This window comes from Pseudophryne corroboree, chromosome 5, assembly GCF_028390025.1.
Source record: "Pseudophryne corroboree isolate aPseCor3 chromosome 5, aPseCor3.hap2, whole genome shotgun sequence".
Classification (NCBI taxonomy): Eukaryota; Metazoa; Chordata; class Amphibia; order Anura; family Myobatrachidae; genus Pseudophryne; species Pseudophryne corroboree.
This window is the reverse complement of record NC_086448.1, coordinates 651,627,120-651,649,179: the sequence shown is the minus strand read 5'-3', so window position 1 is coordinate 651,649,179 and position 22,060 is coordinate 651,627,120. Positions and strand designations below refer to the sequence as shown.

The window sequence follows — 22,060 nt, the reverse complement described above, 5'->3', positions numbered from 1 at the left end:
GAAAACGGATTCGACAGTCCCGCAGGGGCGAAAAACGGCCGATTTGCCGGATTTTGCCGTGATTTAAAAAAACGGGGAAAAACCCGAAAAAAAATGGCGTGGGATCCCCCCTCCAAAGCATAACCAGCCTCGGGCTCTTCGAGCTGGTCCCGGTTCTAAAAATCCGGGGGAAAATTGGACAGGGGATCCCCCGTATTTTTAAAACCAGCACCGGGCTCTGCGCCTGGTGCAAAAAATACGGGGGACAAAAAGAGTAGGGGTCCCCCGTATTTTATACACCAGCATCGGGCTCCACTAGCTGGACAGATAATGCCACAGCCAGGGGTCACTTTTATACAGTGCCCTGCGGCCGTGGCATTAAATATCCAACTAGTCACCCCTGGCCGGGGTACCCTGGGGGAGTGGGGACCCCTTCAATCAAGGGGTCCCCCCCCAGCCACCCAAGGGCCAGGGGTGAAGCCAGAGGCTGTCCCCCCCATCCAAGGGCTGCGGATGGGGGGCTGATAGCCTTGTCAAAATTGAAAGAATATTGTTTTTTTCGAGTAGTACTACAAGTCCCAGCAAGCCTCCCCCGCAAGCTGGTACTTGGAGAACCACAAGTACCAGCATGCGGGAGAAAAACGGGCCCGCTGGTACCTGTAGTATTAACACATAATGTCCACAGAAGTAGCGTCGCTTCTAAACATAATGCCACGCTTGCTGACCTATGCGATCACGGTGTGGTATGGTAATGCCAAGTGTTCTGATCTTGTTGCCCTGGAGAGAGTGATCAAATCTGCAGAGAGGATCATTGGCCAATCCTTGCCTAGGCTGGCGGATGTACTCACTGCAAGGAGTCTGTCGAAGGCAATTAAGATGATTGAAGATGGGAGTCACCCATGTAATGTGTTTTTTTTTTTCCCTTCTGCCATCAGGGAGACGCTATAGGTGTTTAAGATGTCGTACCACTAGGTTAAGGAATAGTTTCTTCCCTTCTGCGATTGTTGGCTTGAACTCTCAACTTTGCTAAATTTTATGTGATATATTTTATTTCGTGTTAATGATACGAGAACTGCATGTAATTTCGCTATACATGTTCATGTTATAGTGACAATAAATGTATTATCTATCAACATAATGCCCTAAGTAGAGGTGCCGCTTATACATAATACCCTCAGCAGAGGTGCCGCTTATACACATTATGACCCCCCTCCCACACAGATAGACACTCTCTCTCGCTTTCCCTCCACTCCAAAGTTTGGCTGGCCGAATATGGAGCTGCTCGTCCTCCTCTATAGCTCTGCCACCACCTCAGTCCAGTGTAGACTGCACCCTTTTCAGGCTAAGCAGCGCCGCTGCCACAGGAGGGTGGAGTCGGCTTCAAGCTGCTAACACTGCTGCCTGTCATACAGTGTGATGTGGGAGGCAGCAGCAGGGGACATCAGCAGGGATGCAGAGCAGGTAGAGCGCTTCTCCAGCCTGGCGCCTCCCTTTGCTGAGTGGATAGCACCGGGCATGCTCAGGCTATTTGCACTAAATTCTCTGGACTGGCATGTCACAATTTGGGCTGCTGTAAGAAAGTCAACCCTAAGAGACAACACCCTTAACCAGATCACTAGATTTTATATTATATGTGTGTATATATATATATATATATATATATATATGTGTATATATATATATATATATATATATATATATATAAATAAAAACTAGAACATTGTCAACTTTTGGGGTGCGCCCTTAATGTCCCTATTTATCAGGACCAAACATAGCAAATAAAAACAAGTCACACTCTCCAATGTTATAGCAAAATATTTAGAATTATTTTAATTTCACTTCTCCACGAGAGGAGGATCCTTTCATTAGGTCACAATTTTTCACAAACGTCCAGCAAACACATATTTCAGAGCAGACATGCGCAATGGTGTGGAACGCATGCCAGAGGTCAGGATGGACAGGTATAATGTCTTGAACAGCGCAACAGGCAGCCGTAGTCGACAGACACCTACACCGTTTGGTGATTATGCTAAAGACACCGATTGATGAATACTGACCTTAATGGATAAATGTCATTTTGATTCAGCAACACAGGATGTGTGTCATTACAGATGGACATTAACAAATATTGCTATGGACCATAAGTTCTAATTAAGGCACTAAAAAGTGGTGACAACAATACCATTTGTGAATGTATGGCTACATATATCTGAAATGTGTTTGCCGGACGTTGAAAAATTGTGACCTAACGAATGGATCCTCCTTTCATGAAGAATAATTCTAAATATTTTGCTATAATATTGGAGAGTGCGACTTGTTTTTCTTTGAAAATATATATATATATATATATATATATATATATATATATACATATACACACATACATAAGCTTGGTAAAATGTTTGTTTGGCCCAAGAGAAAAAAAATCAAGGAAGAATACTGTTCACGAGAAACACTTAAAATAGGAAATGGTAATCGTTAGCTTTACTTCTGAATATTTAAATTCAAGCAAAAATAAAATTTAAAAAAATAAGATTTTAAACCTACCGGTAAATCTTTTTCTCGTAGTCCGTAGAGGATGCTGGGACTCCGTAAGGACCATGGGGATAGACGGGCTCTGCAGGAGACATGGTCACTTTAAGAAAGACTTTGACTCTGGGTGTGCACTGGCTCCTCCCTCTATGCCCCTCCTCCAGACCTCAGTTAGAGAAACTGTGCCCAGAGGAGACGGACAGTACAAGGAAAGGATTTTTGTAATCCAAGGGCAAGATTCATACCAGCCACACCGTATAACTTGTGATATACTACCCAGTTAACAGTATGAAAAACAACATAGCATCAGTCCAAGACCGATGAAACTATAACATAACCCTTATGTAAGCAATAACTATATACAAGTCTTGCAGAAGTAGTCCGCACTTGGGACGGGCGCCCAGCATCCTCTACGGACTACGAGAAAAAGATTTACCGGTAGGTTTAAAATCTTATTTTCTCTAACGTCCTAGAGGATGCTGGGACTCTGTAAGGACCATGGGGATTAAACCAAAGCTCCCAAACGGGCGGGAGAGTGAGGACGACTCTGCAGCACCGATTGAGCAAACAGGAGGTCCTCCTCAGCCAGGGCATCAAACTTGTAGAACTTTGCAAAGGTGTTTGACCCCGACCAAGTAGCAGCTCGGCACAGCTGTAGTGCCGAGACCCCTCGGGCAGCCACCCAAGAAAAGCCCACCTTCCTAGTGGAATGGGCCTTAACCGATTTTGGTAACGGCAATCCTGCCGTAGAATGCGCCTGCTGAATCGTGTTACAGATCCAGCGAGCAATAGTCTGCTTTGAAGCAGGGCCGCCAACTTTGTTGGCTGCATACAGGACAAACAGTGCTTCTGTTTTTCTGATCCTAGCCGTTCTGGCCACGTAAATTTTCAAAGCCCTGACCACATCAAGGGACTCGGAATCCTCCAAGTCACGTGTAGCCACAGGCACGACAATAGGTTGGTTCATATGAAAGGATGAGACCACCTTAGGCAGGAATTAAGGACGGGTCCGCAATTCCGCTCTATCCATATGGAAAACCAGATAGGGGCTTTTATGTGGTAAAGCCGCCAATTCCGAAACTCGCCTAGCCGAAGCCAAGGCTAACAACATGACCACCTTCCAGGTGAGATATTTCCACTCCACTGTCTTAAGTGGTTCAAACCAATGTGACTTAAGGAAACTTAAACACCACGTTAAGGTCCCAAGGCGCCACCGGAGGTACAAAAGGAGGCTGAATATGCAGTACTCAATTCACAAAAGTCTGTACTTCAGGTAAAGAGGCCAATTCCTTTTGAAAGAAAATGGATAAGGCAGAAATCTGAACTTTTAATGGAGCCCAATTTTAGGCCCAAATTCACTCCAGTTTGTAGGAAGTGAAGAAAACGGCCTAGGTGGAATTCTTTCGTAGGAGCATTCCTGGCCTCACACAAAGAAACATATTTTCTCCATATTCGGTGATAATGTTTAGATGTCACGTCCTTCCTAGCCTTTATTAGCGTAGGAATGACCTCATCCGGAATATCTTTTTCCGCTAGGATCCGGCGTTCAACCGCCATGCCATCAAACGCAGCCGCGGTAAGTATTGGAACAGACAGGGACCTTGTTGTAACAAGTCCTGCCTTAGAGGAAGAGGCCACGGATCTTCTGTGAGCATTTCTTGCAGATCCGGATACCAGGTCCTTCGTGGTCAATCTGAATTGTTCTCACTCCTCTTTTTCTTATTATCCTCAACACCTTGGGTACGAGAGGAAGAGGAGGAAACACATATACCGACTGGAACACCCACGGTGTCACTAGGGCGTCCAAAGCTACCGCCTGAGGGTCTCTTGACCTGGCGCAATACAGTTGTAGCTTTTTGTTGAGACGGGATGCCATCATGTCTATTTGGGGTAGTCCCCACCGACTTGCAATCTGCGCGAAGACTTCCTGACGAAGTCCCCACTCTCCCGGATGCAGATTGTGTCTGCTGAGGAAGTCTGCTTCCCAGTTGTCCACTCCCAGAATGAACACTGCTGACAGAGCGCTTACATGATTCTCCGCCCAGCGAAGAACTCTGGTGGCTTCCGCCATTGCCACTCTGCTCCTTGTGCCGCCTTGGCGGTTTACATGAGCTACTGCGGTGATGTTGTCTGACTGGATCAGAACTGGTCGATTGCGAAGTAAGATCTCCGCTTGACGTAGGGCGTTGTATATGGCCCTTAGTTCCAGGATGTTGATGTGAAGACAAGTCTCTTGACTTGACCAAAGTCCTTGGAAATTTCTTCTCTGTGTGACTGCTCCCCAACCTCGGAGGCTCGCGTCCGTGGTCACCAGGATCCAGTCCTGAATGCCGAACCTGCGGCCCTCTAGAAGGTGAGCACTGTTTAGCCACCACAGGAGAGATACTCTGGCCCTGGGGGACAGGGTGATCCGCTGATGCAATTGCAGATACGACCCGGACCATTTGGCCAATAGGTCCCATTGGAAGGCCCTTGCATGGAATCTGCCGTATGGAATGGCTTCGTATGTTGCCACCATCTTTCCCAGAACTTGAGTGCAATGATGTACTGACACTTGTTTTGGTTTCAACAAGTTCATGACTAGAGTCATGAGTTCCTGCGCTTTTTCCTTTGGAAGAAAAACCCTTTTCTGGTCTGTGTCCAGAATCATGCCCAAGAAGGGCAGACGAGTTGTAGGATTCAGCTGCGACTTTGGAATATCGAGAATCCAGCCGTGTCGCTGTAACACATTCAGTGAAAGTGATACGCTGCTCAGCAACTTCACCCGTGATCTCGCTTTTATGAGGAGATCGTCCAAGTACGGGATAATTGTGACACCCTGCTTGCGCAGGAGCACCATCATTTCCGCCATTACCTTGGTGAAAATTCTCGGGGCCGTGGAAAGCCCAACGGCAACGTCTGAAATTGGTAATGACAATCCTGTACCGCCAATCTCAGGTACGCCTGATGAGGAGGATATATGGGGACATGCAGGTATGCATCCTTTATGTCCAGAGATACCAAAAAATCTCCCCCTTCTAGGCTGGTGATGACCGCCCTGAGTGATTCCATCTTGAACTTGAACCGTTTTAAGTAAAGGTTCAGGGATTTTAAATTTAAAATGGGTCTGACCGTATCGTACGGTTTCGGAACCACAAACAGAGTTGAGTTGTAACCCCTGCCCTCTTTGAAGCAGGGGAACCTCTACCACCACTTGTTGCATACACAATTTGTGAATCGCATGTAACACTATCTCCCTTTCCAGGGGTTGTTTCGGTAGGGCAGATTTGAAAAACCGGCGAGAAGGCACTTTTTCGAATTCCAGCTAGTAACCCTGGGAAACAATTTCTATTGCCCATGGATCCACCTGTGAGTGGACCCAGACGTGGCTGAACAGTCGAAGACGTGCCCCCACAGGAGCCGACTCCCTCAGGGGAGCCCCAGCGGCATGCGGTGGATTTAGCAGAGGCCAGGGAGGACTTCTGTTCCTGGGAACTAGCTGTGTTGTGCAGCTTTTTCCCTCTGCCCTTACCTCTGGCAAGAAAGGACGATCCACGTGCTCTCTTGCTTTTATTGGAACAAAAGGACTGCATTCGATAATGAGGCGCTTTCTTAGATTGTGAGGGAATATATGGCAAAAAATTTGATTTAGCTGCAGTAGCCGTGGAGACGAGATCCGAGAGGCCCTCTCCGAACAATTCCTCACCCTTGTAAGGTGACAACTCCATATGCCTCTTTTAGTCGGCATCACCTGTCCATTGCATGTTCCACAGGACACGTCTAGCAGAAATCAACATAGCGTTGACTCTAGAACCCAGTAGACTAACGTCTCTTTGGGCATGTCTTTATATATAAATAAGATAACATTACTTTTACTGCATGCTATCTGCAGGATCCCTGAGGATAGCTGTAAAGTCAGCGCTACCTTTTTCGGGTAAACGTGTCAATGCCTTGTACACCCTAGGGGAAGATTCCCATCGTATCCTGGCCCCATTAGGGAAAGGATACTCCCTGAGAATTCTTTTTGGGAAGCTGCAGCTTCTTGTCTGGAGATTCCCGCTCTTTTTCTTCATGAGAGGAGGGAAATTTACCTCAGCTTTCTTCCCCTTAAACATGTGTACCCTCGTGTCAGGGACAGATGAGTCATCAGTGATATGCAAAACATCTTTTATTACAATAATCATATATTGAATACTTTTCTGCCAGTTTTGGCTGTACTTTGCATTATCGTAGTCGACACTGGAGTCAGACTCCGTGTCGATATCAGTGTCTATTATTTTGGATAGTGAGCGTTGTGAGACCCTGAAGGTCTCTGTGACATAGGGACAGACATGGGTAGATTCCCTGTCTGTTATCTAATCTTTTGTGTAATAAATTCATCTTAGCACTTAATTTCACATATCCAATCAGGCGTCGGCGTTGTCGACGGAGACACCACACACACATTTGCTCCATCTCCTCCTTAGGAGAGCCTTTTACCTCAGACATGTCGACACACACGTACCGACACACCACACACTCAGGGAATGCTCTTCTGAAGACCGTTCCCCCACAAGGCCCTTTGGAGAGACAGAGAGAGAGTATGCCAGCACACACCCCAGCGCAATATGACCCAGGAAAAACACAGCAATTTAATGTTTAGCCCGTAGCGCTGTTATCATCTGCGCCGAATTATGTGCCCCCCCTCTTCTAGAAAACCCTCTCTTCTACCGTGGTATAAGCAGGGGAGAGTCCGGGGAGCTTCCTCTCAGCGGTGCTGTGGAGAAAAACATGGCGCTGGTGAGTGCTGAGGGAGAAGCCCCGCCCCCCCCTTGGCGGCGGGCTTCAGTCCCGCTAAAAGTGTAAAATTGGCGGGGGCTCATGCATATATACAGTGTCCAGCTGTATATATGCTCTCTTTTGCCAAATAAGAGGTTTATATTGCTGCCCAGGGCGCCGCCCCCCCCCCCCCCTGCACCCTTACAGTGACTGCCGTTTGTGAGGTGTATGGGAGCAATGGCGCACAGCTGCAGTGCTGTGCATTACCTCAGTGAAGATCAATGAAGTCTTCTGCCGCCTCTGAAGATCTTTTCCTCTCATACTCACCCGGCTTCTATCGTCCGGCTCTGTGAGGAGGACGGCGGCGCGGCTCCGGGACGAACTCCAGGGTGAGACCTGTGTTCTGACTCCCTCTGGAGCTAATGGTGTCCAGTAGCCTAAGAAACAGAGCCCTGAAACTCAGAGAAGTGGGTCTGTTTCTCTCTCCTCAGTCCCTCGATGCAGGGAGTCTGTTGCCAGCAGGCACCCTGAAAACAAAAAACCTAACAAAAATGCTTTCCTACAGGAAACTCAGGAGAGCTCCTGAAATGCACCCAGCTCCTCTGGGCACAGTATCAAACTGAGGTCTGGAGGAGGGGCATAGAGGGAGGAGCCAGTGCATACCCAGAGTCAAAGTCTTTCTTAAAGTGCCCATGTCTCCTGCGGAGCCAGTCTATTCCCCATGGTCCTTACGGAGTTCCAGCATCCTCTAGGACGTTAGAGAAAAGGCAAAAATCAGCAATAGAATAGTACAAATGTGTATGTGAAAGCTTTTTTTGTTAGTATGAATATACCAGTCATACTACATTTACTTTGTCTTTGTAATAGCAAAATGCACAGAAAAGTGCATTTCTGAAATGATACTTCCCTGAAGCAGAAAGGTCATATCATCTATTATTCTACAGGACAGATATGGGGAGAGCGTGTTCAGATGTCCTATCTATAAAACTGTGTGTGGAATGATTGCTAACTGTATACCCTGGAATTAACAAATAAAGACATAAATGCCTTTACCCTTAGTATTGCTTCACTACAGATAAGCTATTCCCTGTGACAGTGTCCTAAAGACACACAACTGAGACTTCCATACTAATGCCCAAACATTCAGAACTCCCCATTACCATGTTACTGCAGCCAATGGCATATCCAGGTCACAAGGAACACTGCTTTATACAATGATCTGGTTATCTTTTAGTAATCTGTACATCCTTTTACTTGTCCCCAGTTTTCAGAATTTATTGCTATTATTGTTTAAGTAGTTTTAGAAATCAATATATATTATGTATTTATCTTATCATATATGAAACATAAGCTATATTTTACTCACATACTAGTAAGGTACATACTGAGCCTATCACAAGCTAGCTGTTATCACGAATGTACATTCTGCAAACTAATCTCAGCAATAACACCTAACCCAAATTCCAATAAAATGATTGAAACTCAAAGGGCACAATGCTAGCATCACAAAAGAACGGTGCACTATCTTTTCCCAAGCTTAATAGACCCTTAAACTCAATATATCAGCCGCCAAAGGGTATGCGGTTAACATACCGCTAGGGTGGCCAATCCCAGGATCAGCGGGATCCCAGACGCAGATTTCGGGATTGGCCAACAACCTATTTTTGGATATGTTGGGCAGCGTTGAGCATCCTCAGGACGCTCAGACGGTGCCCGGCTCCTTCTGCTCACCTCCCCCGACTCTGGCGGTGAGATCGGGCTGTCCAGCCACAGGGACGCGAAGGAAGTGTCCCACCCCCCCTGCCTGGTGAGTTTATTGTGCTTTATCTGACCTGGGTAGGGCGGGGTTTGGCCACTGAAATGCAGCCAATCCCGGGATTGAACATTTTTCAATCCAGATTCCCTGGGATTGAAAAATAGGTCTGGGATTGGCCACCCTACATACCGCCTTTCGGGATCCTGGCTGTCGTAATACCGATGCCGAATCCCGACTGGGGTTTTATACCGGAGAGGTAGGCGATTCCCCTCTATGGGTGGCCACGAGAATAGAACCTGTAGCAAGCAAAGCTCACCACCAAGCCCGCATCGCGGCGAGGGCAGAAAGCCCGCAAGGGACTTCGCTGCATTCACCCCCGCTGCCGGCATACTGCCATGCGGGATGCCGATGTCAGTATCCTGACATTCCATGCTGCGGTATCGCATACTGATCCCGCCTAAAGTAACACTACATCTGTACTTATTACATTTCTCCGATTTCCAGTAGATTATGGGAACCTCAATGGCAACTGTGAACTGTACTGTAGGCCTTAAGGAATGCGTTTAGCAGCCCGGCAGTCGGAATGCCGGTGGTCGTGTGTCCGACGCCAGAATCCCGATATCACTCAGGATACCGGCGCAGGACACCAACAGCCATCATCTCTGTGGTATTGGGATGTGGATTAGGCTAAGGCACCAGGGGGGTAGTTAGCCATAGACACCCCGCTTGAACACTGAAGGCGCGGAAGTTTTACCACTGATGAACATTTTTGCTTTGGCCTATTGGAAAATAGGCTAACTTGAATTTTTTTTGGTGCCGCTATATATAGTTATATATCCGTTGTATTTAACAAGAAATGGTGGCTTGCTAATGTGGTGGACAAGAATGAAGATGCAGATGAATTAAAAGTGACCTTCCATCATCCAGCTGGACCTCCACCAACATTCTTCTATCCAAGGAAGCCTGATGTACTATGGATACCTCTCGTAGATGTCTTATGCAAAGATGACCCTATAACTCCAACTGGAAGAATTTATGTCATGTCTCCTGATGATACTTTAGAAACCAAAAGGCATTGTTAAACTACAGTATCTTCAGCTAACATTGTTGACTAATACAATGTCAAGTATTTCTATTCAACTTTATTTATATAATTAAACTAATGAAGCCATCAAATCTATTACCTATAACTACTTGTAATACACCTAGCTTTCATGAATAAACTACCTTGCTTTAAAAACATTTTTACCTATGAACCCATTATGCACCTACTTCACAAATGCAGAAATCCCAGGCAGATGTGTGTTCACGTGCAGAAACACAGGATTTAGCTGCATGTGTGAAAGATGTATTACTGACACAGGCATAAAAATGAGATTTATGGTAAGAAGTTACCATTGTTAAATCTCTTTCTGCGAGGTAGACTGGGCTCCACAGGGAATGACATTGGGGTGTAGAGTAGGATCTTGATCCGAGGCACCAATAGGCTAACAGCTTTGACCTTCTTCCAAGAATGCCTAGCGTCGCCTCCTCTATAACCCCGCCTCCGTGCACAGGAGCTCAGTTTTTGTTAACCAGTCCCATGCAGTAGCAGGTAAAATAGACGACAACCGTTAGTAGCCACCTACACCACATTCTCATGACAGGAGAAAGTGTCAGCAGCTAATGCCATACCAACCCAAAGGAGCTAAGTGCGTCAGGGTGGGCGCCCTGTGGATTTAACAACAGTAAGTTCTTACCATAAATCTAATTTTCTGCTGAGTGGTACACCGAGGTTCCACAGGGAATGACATTGGGGATGTCCTACAGCAGTTCCTCATGGGAGGGGACGCACTGTAGCGGGCACAAGAATCCAGCGTCCAAAGGAAGCATCCTGGGAGGCGGAAGTATCGAAGGCATAGAACCTTATGAACGTGTTCACTTAGGACCATGTAGCCGCCTTGCACAATTGTTCAAGGGTCGCACCACGGCGGGCTGCCCAAGAAGGTCCAACAGACCGAGTAGAATGGGCCTTAATGGTAGCAGGAGCTGGAAGACCAGCCTGTACATAAGCATGTGCAATCACCATTCTAATCCATCTGGCCAGGGTCTGCTTGTGAGCAGGCCAGCCACGTTTGTGAAAACCAAACAGTACAAAGAGAATCAGACTTCCGAAGGGATGCAGTTCTCTTCACATAGATACAGAGAACCCGTACCACTTCCAAAGACCGCTCTTTGGAAGACAATTCAGGAGAGGCAAAGGCCAGAACCACGATCTCCTGATTAAGGTGGAAAGAAGACACCACCTAAGGTAAATACCTGGGACGTGTCCTAAGAACCGCCTGGTCACCGTGAAAAATCAGATATGGAGACCTACAAGACAAGGCACCCAGATCCGACACCCGTCTGGCAGAGGCGATAGCCAGCAGAAACAACATCTTAAGAGAAAGCCACTTAAGGTCTGCAGATTCAAGAGGCTCAAACGGAGACTCTTGCAATGCCTACAGAACCACAAACAAGTCTCAAGGAGCCACAGGCGGGACATAAGGAGGTTGAATCCGCAACACGCCCTGAGTGAACGCATGAACATCAGGTAAAGTTGCAATTTTTCTCTGGAACCAAAGCGACAAGGCAGAGATATGAACCTTGATGGAGGCCAGACGAAGGCCCAAGTCCAGGCCCTGTTGTAGAAAAGCCAAAAGCTTGGTCGTACTAAACTTGTAAGCGTCATAATTGTTAGTGGCGCACCAAGCAAAGTAAGAATTCCAGACCCTATGATAGAAGCCGGTTTCCAGGCCTTCAACATAGTTTGAATGAACGCCTCAGAAAATCCTTTGGCCCTCAAGACGGAAGCATCAGGAGCCATGCCATCAAAGCCAGATGGGCCAGGTCCTAGTAGACACAAGGGCCCTGAACGAGGAGGTCTGGTCATTGTGGAAGCAGAAGAGGACACTCAACGATAGACCCTGAAGGTCTGAGAACCAGTGTCGTCTGGGCCCGCTGGAGCGATCAGAAGTAGAATTCCTCCTTCTTGCTTGAACTTCCTTATTACTCTGGGCAGGAGTGACATCGGAGGAAACACGTACGGCAGCCAAAAGTTCCATGGAATTGCCAGTGCATCCACGAACGCTGCGTGAGGATCCCTTGACCTTGCTCTGAAGACCGGAACCTTGTTATTGTGTTGAGACGCCATCAGATCCACATCTGGTAGGCCCCACTTGTCCATTAGGAGTTGAAATACTTCTGGATGGAGACTCCACTCTCCAGCGTGTACGTCCCGACGACTGAGGAAGTCCGCTTCCCAGTTTAGGACCCCCGGAATGAATACTGCAGATATGGCTGGCAAATGGCGTTCTGCCCACTGAAGAATTCTTGAAACCTCCCTCATTGCCATGTGGCTACGAGTGCCGCCTTGATGATTTATGTACGCCACCGTGGAGGCATTGTCCGATTGTACTTGAACAGGCCTGTTCTGTATTAAATGCTGGGCCAAGTTCAGAGCATTGAACACCGCTCGCAGTTCCAGAATGTTTATCAGGAGGAGAGACTCCTCCCTGGTCCACCGACCCTGAAGGGAGTGTTGCTCCAACACTGCGCCCCAACCTCTCAGACTGGCATCCGTCGTCAGAAGGACCCAGTTGGAGATCCAGAAGGGACGACCCCTGCTCAATCGTTGGTCCTGAAGCCACCAGCTCAGTGACAGACAGACCTCCGGAGACAAGGAGATCATGTGAGACCTGATCCGGTGAGGCAGGCCATCCCACTTGGAAAGAATCAATTTCTGTAGAGGGCGGGAATGGAATTGAGTGTACTCCACCATGTCGAAAGCTTACACCATCAGACCTAGCACTTGCATCGCAGAATGTATAGACGCTTGAGGACGAGATAGGAAGCATCCAATCCTGTCCTGAAGTTTCAGGACCTTCTCCGGAGACAAGAACAACCACTGGATGTGAGTGTCTAACAACGCCCCCAGGTGCACCATGCTCTGAGCAGGGACCAGGGAAGATTTCTTCCAGTGGATGAGCCACCCGTGGGCTTGTAGAAACTGGAGTATCAGATCCAGATGGCGTAGGGATAATTCTAGGGAATTTGCCAGGATCAACAAGTCGTCCAGATAAGGCAGGATCCTGACCCCTTGATGGCGGAGTACAGCCGTCATTATCGCCATGACCTTGGTGAACACTCGCAGAGCCGTGGTCAAACCAAAAGGTAACACCCAAAACTGGTAATGGAGGTTGCCAACCGCAAACCTCAGGTACTGCTGATGCGACATTGCAATGGGAATATGCAGGTAAGCATACTGTATGTCCAGGGAGACCATATAATCCCCAGGTTCCAAGGCCAGAACAATAGAGTGAAGAGTTTCCATACGAAACTTGTAGACCTTCACAAATTTGTTCAAAGACTTGAGGTTGAGGATGGGCCGAGAGGACCCATTCGGTTTCGGGACTAGGAACAGCGGTGAATAGTACCCCTTGCCTCTCTGAGCCAGAGGCCCCTGTACTACCACTCCTGTGTCCAGGAGGGACTGTACAACCGAATGAAGAGTATTTGCCTTCACCTGATCCGAAGGGACGTCTGTCAGGCAAAATTGATGAGGGGGACGATTCTTGAAGGATACGGCGTAATCTCGAGTGACGACTTCCCGTACCCAGGCATCGGAAGTGGTCTTCAACCATTCCTGGGCAAACCCTACAAGTCATACCCCACCCTGGGATCCCCCAGAGGGAGGCCCGCCCCGTCATGCAGCAGGCTTGTCAGTTTTGGAAGCAGGCTGACGGGCAGCCCAGTCCCGTTTAGGTTTGGGCTTATTGGGTTTGGAAGTGCGAGCCTGTTTCGGATACGCCTGACCCTTTGCTTTTCCTGAAGGACCAAAGGTGCGAAAGGAAGTACTCTTAGCCTTCGGTACTGAAGGAGCAGTACTAGGTAGACAAGTTGTTTTAGCAGAGGCAAAGTCAGCCACTATCTTGTTAAGTTCTTCTCCGAAAGTAATGTCTCCCTTAAAAGGGAATACCTCCAGGGTTTTCTTAGAGTCCAGATCTACAGACCAGGACCGTAACCAGAGAATCCGGCGAGCCAAAATGGACATAGTAGAAGCCTTGGCCGCCAGAATACCGGCATTAGAAGCCGCCTCCTTAATGTAATGAGAAGCTGTGACAATATACGAAAGACATTGTCTAGCATGATCAGAAGCGTTGGAAGGCAGCTTAGCTTGCAACTCTTGAGCCCACGCTTCAACAGCCTCTGCAGCCCAGGTCGCTGCAATAGTGGACCGATGCGCAGCACCTGCTAAGGTGTAAATCGCCTTTAAACAACCCTCCACACACTTATCCGTCGTTTTTTTTCAGAGAAGTGACTGTAGTAACAGGCAGAGCTGAGGATACCACCAGCGACGCCACTTGCGAATCCACTGGCGGGGGTGTCTCCCAATTTTTACTTAGCTCCACCGCGAGGGGATAGCGAGCCAGCATCTTTTTGTGAGGCGTGAATTTCTTTCCTGGATTTTCCCAGTATTTCTGACAAATGTCAACTAAATGGTCAGAGTGAGGTAAAACTTGTTTAACCACTTTCTGACGTTTAAATCTGTCTGATTTCTTAGGAGCAGTATCAGGCTCTGGGTCATCAGTAATTTGAAGAATCATCCTGATAGCTTCAAACAAGTCATGAACATCCACCTGTGACACAGATTCCCCATCAGAATTATCAGTATCAGTGTCTGTGGGGTCAGTATATACGCCATCCTCATCAGACAAGGTGTCTGGGACGTTGGTGGATTGTGAGGATTTAATAGCCCGCTTAGAGGACCCCTTGGTCTTAGGCGGGCGAGGGTGAGATTTCTGTTTAGTCAGTGACTGCTTCTATTGCTGTAACTGAGTGGACAGTTGATCTGCCCATGGCGGATTAACCGCAGGGACCATAAGCGGTTGCACCGGCACAGGAGGTCCAACAGGGGGCGTGAGTCTAGTTACTAGCGTATTCAATAGCGTGGAGAAAGTAGCCCAAGGTGGGACATTATGCACCTCCGTTGCTACGGTCCCACTGGGGGGTAGGCAATCCCCAGAACCTGAACCCTCTGCTGCAATGTTTTCCTCTAATGCATCTGCAGCATCACCACCACCACGCATTGTGGGATCAGCTCCAGCTCAATCGCCTCTTGTAGCTGACATATCTGAAAGCTCAATTCAAGCCAACCCAGTACAATATCAGCAGCACAACACCTGACAAGAACCCCCTGTGTAGTACAAACAGAGTTCCAGAGGTATATGGTAACTAAGAATCACAAAGAAAAATACACAATAAGTATATCTTGTGAAACACCTATATTAAGTAATAATCCTGACGCATTTAGCCCCCTCAGGTTACAGAATATAGGGATAGCAATCTGAGTGAGATACACGAAATGGAGGTCACACAGCAGCTATATGCACATTCACATAGTCACATTGTACAATGCAGAAATTATGACATGCAATGAAACTGCACTGGACTAGCAATACAGAGTAATACTAAGTATAGCTATACACAATAGATATAATAATGCACAGTAAAGACTGGATGTACAGTATATCACAGGGTACTTGTACTAAATAACCATAAATGCACTTTTTCTTAACACTGTCAACAAACATGTAGAATACTTAAGTGTCTTGTAAAATGCACAGCGCTGACATGCAGGCGGCTTTACAGAAGAGGATTTACCCAAACAGTCCCAGGATCAGCTCAGCTTGACCTAATAGCGCCCAAACGCTGAGAGGGAGTGAGGGAGAGAGAGATGCAGCTCCAGGGCGGGAACATTTACTCTAAATGGCACCCTGGGGCTGGGGGAGGGGCTACAGGTCAGAGCCTTATCCCCTTGCTGGACTTTACCACCTAGTGGGGTCCCTGTACTGCCACAGTTTCAACGCCAGTGCACGCAGCCTGCCTCCCACCAGCCGCGCCGGATCGCGATTTACAGCGGGTCCCGCCTGGGTGACCCACTTACCTCCTCCCTGAGTGTGGCCACGCTATCCAGGAGAGCTGCGGTGGTGTGTGTGCCTGACTGAAGAAAACCGGAGCCTCCGCTGTAAGTACCCGGCAACCAGGGCGTGGGAGTATACAGCGCCGCTGGGGGAGATGATGGAGCTGCTGCAGGAGATGTCTGACTGACATCTAACACTCAGCGTCTCTGCTGCAGCCCTTGAAATCTTCATTTTTCACATAAAAAAGCTCTTCTGAGGGCTGCTGGAGCAGCCCACCTGTTGTATGCCTGCACTGCATGGCACCAACTACAAAACTGAGCTCCTGTGCACCGAGGCGGGGTTATAGAGGAGGTGGCGCTATGCATTCTGGGAAGAAGGTCAAAGCTTTTAGCCTTTTGGTGCCTCGGATCAAGATCCTACTCTAACACCCCAATGTCATTCCCTGTGGAGCCCAGTGTACCCCGCAGCAGAAATGGATAATGCAGCCTAAAGACATACATTGTTTCCAACAGACATGTACCATGGTAATACTAAGGGGTGTATTCAATTTTAGTCGGAACTGCCGTCTTGTCGGAAAGACTGTAGTTTCCGACTTTTTTAGGACGAAAACTGTTCCGACCTATTCAATTTGGCTGCCACTTTTCCGACAAGTCAGCAATTCTAATAACCACCGCAGATCCACATATTCTGTCGGAATCGCGGCCAAATCTAACAGGTTTTAGCCCTGTTTCCGACAAGGTCAAACCGACTTTGATATAAGTCGAATTGGCATAGTCGGGAATGACAGGATATGGCCGCTAATTGAATACTCAAATCGGAAAGGATCAGACTTCAATTGAATATACCCTAAGTATAAGTGGTATACTGGAGTATTTACAACATTTCATACATAAATGTATGCATTGTATCTGAACAACAATGGATTTTGCATTTGAAGAGTAAATCATTACTATTTACTGTAAACATTTCCGCTCAGTCAAGAAATAACATAGCTACTACTGAAGTATACCTATTATAAAGGCACTTGTCCTTTATCTTGGATCATTATGTGGTCCCACTAATGGCTGTGCGACTCCTACTAACCTAAAAGGTTTACATTCCTTGGTGAGCCATTATTTACTTATTATCATATTACATAGCACTGACATATTCTACAATGCTTTACATGCACACTATTATTCAGGTATTTCAGTCCTTTGCCCTCTGGAGCTTGCAATCTAACTTGCCTCCATTATATACACAATTTAGGTAAAGACCACCCCAGTAATGCTTGTGCATGGACAGTGAGAGGTATACAGGTCACCAGAGCCGGCGCTATCCGCTCAGCACAGTCCACAAAGCGGGAAGGCGCTATGCTTTAGAGGCGCTCTTCCTGCTCTGCTACTATTTTGTAATGTGCCGTGTTGTTGACGGATGCGGCAGCCTGCGCCTGTCACACTGTGCGAGTGTGACAGGCAGCGGCGCTGGCAGCATGAGGAGCAGCTCCCCCCTCCCTGCCTCCTTACTGACTGTGCCCCCCACTGTCCTGCTTGTTGGTGCCGGCTGCCGCAGCCTGCGCCTATCACAGTATATTACAGGCAGTGGCGCCGGCAGCAGTGAGAGTGGCTCCCACGGCCCACCTCCCCTCTTTCTGACTCTGCCTCATTACTGCCTGCTGCTGCCGGTTGCCGCAGCCTGCGCCTGTCAAAGTTTATTGACAGGCAGCAGCGCAGACAGCATAAACAGCCTGTCATCATTCTGCTCCTGTGACAGGGGAAGGCCCCCTTCCCTTTCCTTATTACTCCTCCCCGTTGTCTTCAGCACCACCCCCTCTCTCTCTCCCCTCCCCTTCTCCTCTCCCCTCACAGGAGTGGAGATTAATGGTGTCCAGCAGAAGAGGAGCCTACCCAGGAAGGGGTGTACAATGGTATGCCGGAGCTCGGGATCTCGGCGCCGATATACCGGCAGCGGGGCGAGCACAAAAGAGTCTGCGCTCGTCACGCTATTTATTCTGCCTCCAGGGGTGTCGTGGACACCCCATGAGAGAAAACAGTTGTCGGTAAGCTGGCTGTCGGGATTCCGGCGCCGGTATGCTAAGCGCCGGGATCACGACAGCCGGCATATCAAGTGCCACCCCCAGGGAGAGGAGGGCCATCAAGAAAAGGAGTAGAAAAGATAAAGGAAGCACACAGCTGCAAAAAAAAAAAAAAAAAAAGTAAGTTTCTATGCAAATGTTTAGCGCTATTTAATAAGGGAATATTTAATTAAGTAAAACTATTTGGGTTACAGAAAATGGTAAGGGGTGGGGTACAGATATAGCCATGCTCATTGTTTGCCGCGACCATGTGCACTCACCCCATTCACAGTGAATGGGACAGCAAAAGAAGCAGCCCAGTGTGGCTAGGCGTGACCGTGACAGGAGTGCACGTCTCAGCAGTATGTAGCCACAATGAGCATGGCTACATCTGTATATGTGTAGATCTAATTTAAAATATGAATTATAATATTTTTTATATTTATGATTAATGCATACATTAATTATAATATAAACATATTTTGTCCATTGTAGGTATTGTCGCACGGTAGGACCTTCTCTCACACTGTCTGATTGGAGTCAAGTAAGGTAAGCTTACATTTGTTTTAATGATATTTCCCACTGTCTGTCACCCACTGCCTCCCCGCAGCACCACCCTCTGCCCATCATCTCCCGCTGCCTCCCTGGTTGTCACCCACTCGCCGTCACCTCTCTCTCCTGTCACCCACTAACTCTCACCATCTCCCCATCACCCACTGACTCTCACCATCACCTCTCTCTCTGCTACCCACTGACTCTCACCATCTCCCCGTAACCTCTCTCTCCTGTCACCGCTGACTCCCACCATCCCTTTTTACCTGTCACCCACTGACTCTTCCCCATCACCTCTCTCTCCTGCCACCCTCTATCCATCTCCCACTGCCACTCACTACCTTTCTCTGGCATCACCCTCTATCCGTCTCCCACTGCCACCTATAGGCTCTCTTGCATCACCCTCTATCCGTCTCCTACTGCCACCCAATACCTTTCTGTGGCGTTACTCTGTATTCCACTGCCACCCGGTGCCTTTCTCTGGCATCACCCTCTATCCGTCTCCCACTGCCTTCCTGTGGCGTCACCCTCTATAGATCTCCCACTGCCACCCACTACCTTTTTCTGGCGTACCCTCTATACATCTCCCACTGCCTTTCTTTGGCATCACCTCTATACATCTCCCTCTGCCTCTCTCCATTATAAACATACTATTTTGTGCATTGTAGGTATTGTCACATGGTGAGGACCTACTCTCCCTGTCCGATTGGGGTCACGTGATTGTGAGGTAAGCTTACATTTCTTTAATGCCGTTTTCCCCTCTGCCCATCATCTACCGCTGCCTCTCCCTGGCCATCACCCTCCTCCTGTCACGGACTCTCATTTTAAAGATACATTATAAAGAAACATTGTAAAGAGACAGGTCAAAACGACATACAGATGTGTCCCTTCTCAGCTTTAAGGATAATCACAGCAATCGCAACTAGTTTGCAGCAATTACTATGCCCGCGTCGGTGTGCATGCACCCATGTTTCCATAGGATCGTATAGTGCATACGCTCCTGTGAATGGGAGGCAGCTACAGTAGCAGCGGCTAGTTGCAGTTGCTATGCTGCTGTTTGCAGGTAGGATGAGAGTGGCCACATATGTATTTGTAGGAGGGCGCAAAATTTTGAGTTCCGAACACCCTAGCACCGACCCTGCAGGTCACCCAAACAAATGCTATTGCAACTGGAAAGCACAACACACTAACCTCTAGACAAACAGTAATGGATAAATTACGCAATACTAGTTACCAGCCCATCAAAATGACGGAACATCACAGTAATGTTAGCACTGGTGGCTGTGCACGCCTGAATGGAGCAACACTTTAATTGCTCTGTTCGGCGCCATCTAGTGGCTTGAATCCCCACACAGAGGTGAGAAGCAGTGTAAGCCTTTTATTATATAGGATTGTTATATAACTATATACTTGCACTACAGAATGACCAATGACTTTAAATGAACGTATAAGAGAGGTGACTTGCTAACACTCCGTAGCAGTGTGCTAGTTTGTATAAAATGAGATGTCATTTCTATAGGAAAATCTTAATTTTCTTTTACCATCATTCAAATGCTGAAAAAGTCAGGATAGTGAATTCATGCTTGGAGGGACCTTCTGCAATGCAAATAATATCACAGCATCCCAGAAATTAATTATAACACAAGTTTTATTTTTTGCTCTAGCCACAGGGCAGCAGATGCTACCTCCTGAATTAAGTATGCAACAAAAAAGTGGGAAGAGAAAATATTAAATTAATAGTCACAAGCAGGGAGCAAATTAACTAAACATTTATGCTACGATGGGAGGAGTGGATGCTCAAAGGCAAAGCCAAGAGCTTTACTACTATAAGGTATTAATTATATTAAAGACCCGCAAAAACAGACTATTGCAAATGGGTTAAATGTATTTAATTATATTATATATATATTTTGAACATGTCACAAGAAATTAATGTCTCCGTATTTCTAAATCAATATTTTACTAACAAGAATGAACTTCATTGATAGGAATGATTAAACACTCACAGCACAGCACTGCATTATGTGCTGGTGCAATATAAAAGTTAATAATAATAATAATAAATAATAATAAATAATAAATAATAATAATAATAATATACACCTCCATTTTTTTGTTTTGTTTTTTGTTTTGTTTTTTTTTAAGTGTGCAGGCATTGTTTTTAAAAATGTAGTATTCAACTATAGGCTGGCTTTTAAAAAAACAAAAATACACATAAAAAGATGGAATATTTACATTTAATCCATAGAAATGAATACAAAAACCATCAGCTATCAGCTACCTAAGCTATCTTACAAAAATTGGTACCTTCCCACCTTATTCAGAACTCAAGCACTCACATAGGTTTTTGATGCTTCACAAGTACCTGCAGATCAGGAACATTTATCACTTTTTAAGGTGTATACACACAGTTAGATCCTTGCTATGCCCGATTTTGACTATGTGATTTCCCTTGAACTCCCCCAGAGCCCAGAAAGTACAGATTTTGACTATCAGTACTATTGATTTTGTCTATGTGAGTGCCAATCTTGACTATACTTTGTACACTACATAGTCAAGATTGATTTGCCTGCACAGTCTATCTAGCATTGCGATACCGATCCTGTGGAAGTGCGCATCAAGATCGATTCGGTTTCGCAAGCTGCCTAACACCTTGAGATGTGCACTAACTTTCATAAAGATTTTGACTATATAGTCAAAAATGTACAGATTTATCTCACCGTGTGTACACACCTTTAAGGATAGCCTATTGAGCAGGCGTTTTATCCACTTTTGGGGCCAATGTAGAGTTGGGTGGAAAAATGGGTGTAAACTGCATAAAACAAAATAAAAAGATGAGCAAATAGGGTAGTTAATTCTCCCCAAGGCTGGGTACATATTATGCCGATCTACTGACATAGCAACCGATTTGGTGAGCATATAACACTTACCAATCGGCCACTTGAAATTTCCCGCCCAACTGTGATGTCAGTACCTGCAACCAGTGAACGGGCGGTCAGAGTTCTCTTGCATCCCCTATTTTTTTTTGGTATATTTATTTCTGTAATAGTATCAATGTATCACAGTTTAGCAATAACTTTTCTATTTTAATGATATACAATTATTTTCTATTTGGTACGCGAAGAACACTGTTTTCTTTGCAATGTTAGATACATGCATGTCTGCAGTGGCACATACGTGCGTGTTCTTTGTGAGCCACGCTCAAAGCATCTTTGCACAATTTATGCTATTCAATCAGGTGTAAATTCAACACAGCATTATGAACTTGTCTCAACCATAACACATGGAAAGGGCTCATTTCAACAATGATGCTCTACGGTTCTCATATTCTACTTGATATGGAGCCTCATGAAACTAAAAGAGATATAATCTACGGAATGCGCTTCTCCACTTGAAGGAATGGAATTACCAAGGTCTTCCATAACCACAAAAGAAAATGCTTTTACATGTCAAAGGGTACTACAGATTTGTCCTCTTACATCCTTGCTGCACCATGTCGTGGCAGGACTC

At 46.6% G+C, this 22,060-nt stretch overlaps 1 protein-coding gene across 2 annotated transcripts in view; it reads right to left on the bottom strand.

The window, feature by feature from the left end:
* ASXL3 (ASXL transcriptional regulator 3) overlaps positions 1–22,060 on the bottom strand; it is a 303,495-nt gene that overhangs the window by 210,334 nt on the left and 71,101 nt on the right. The window lies entirely within an intron of this gene.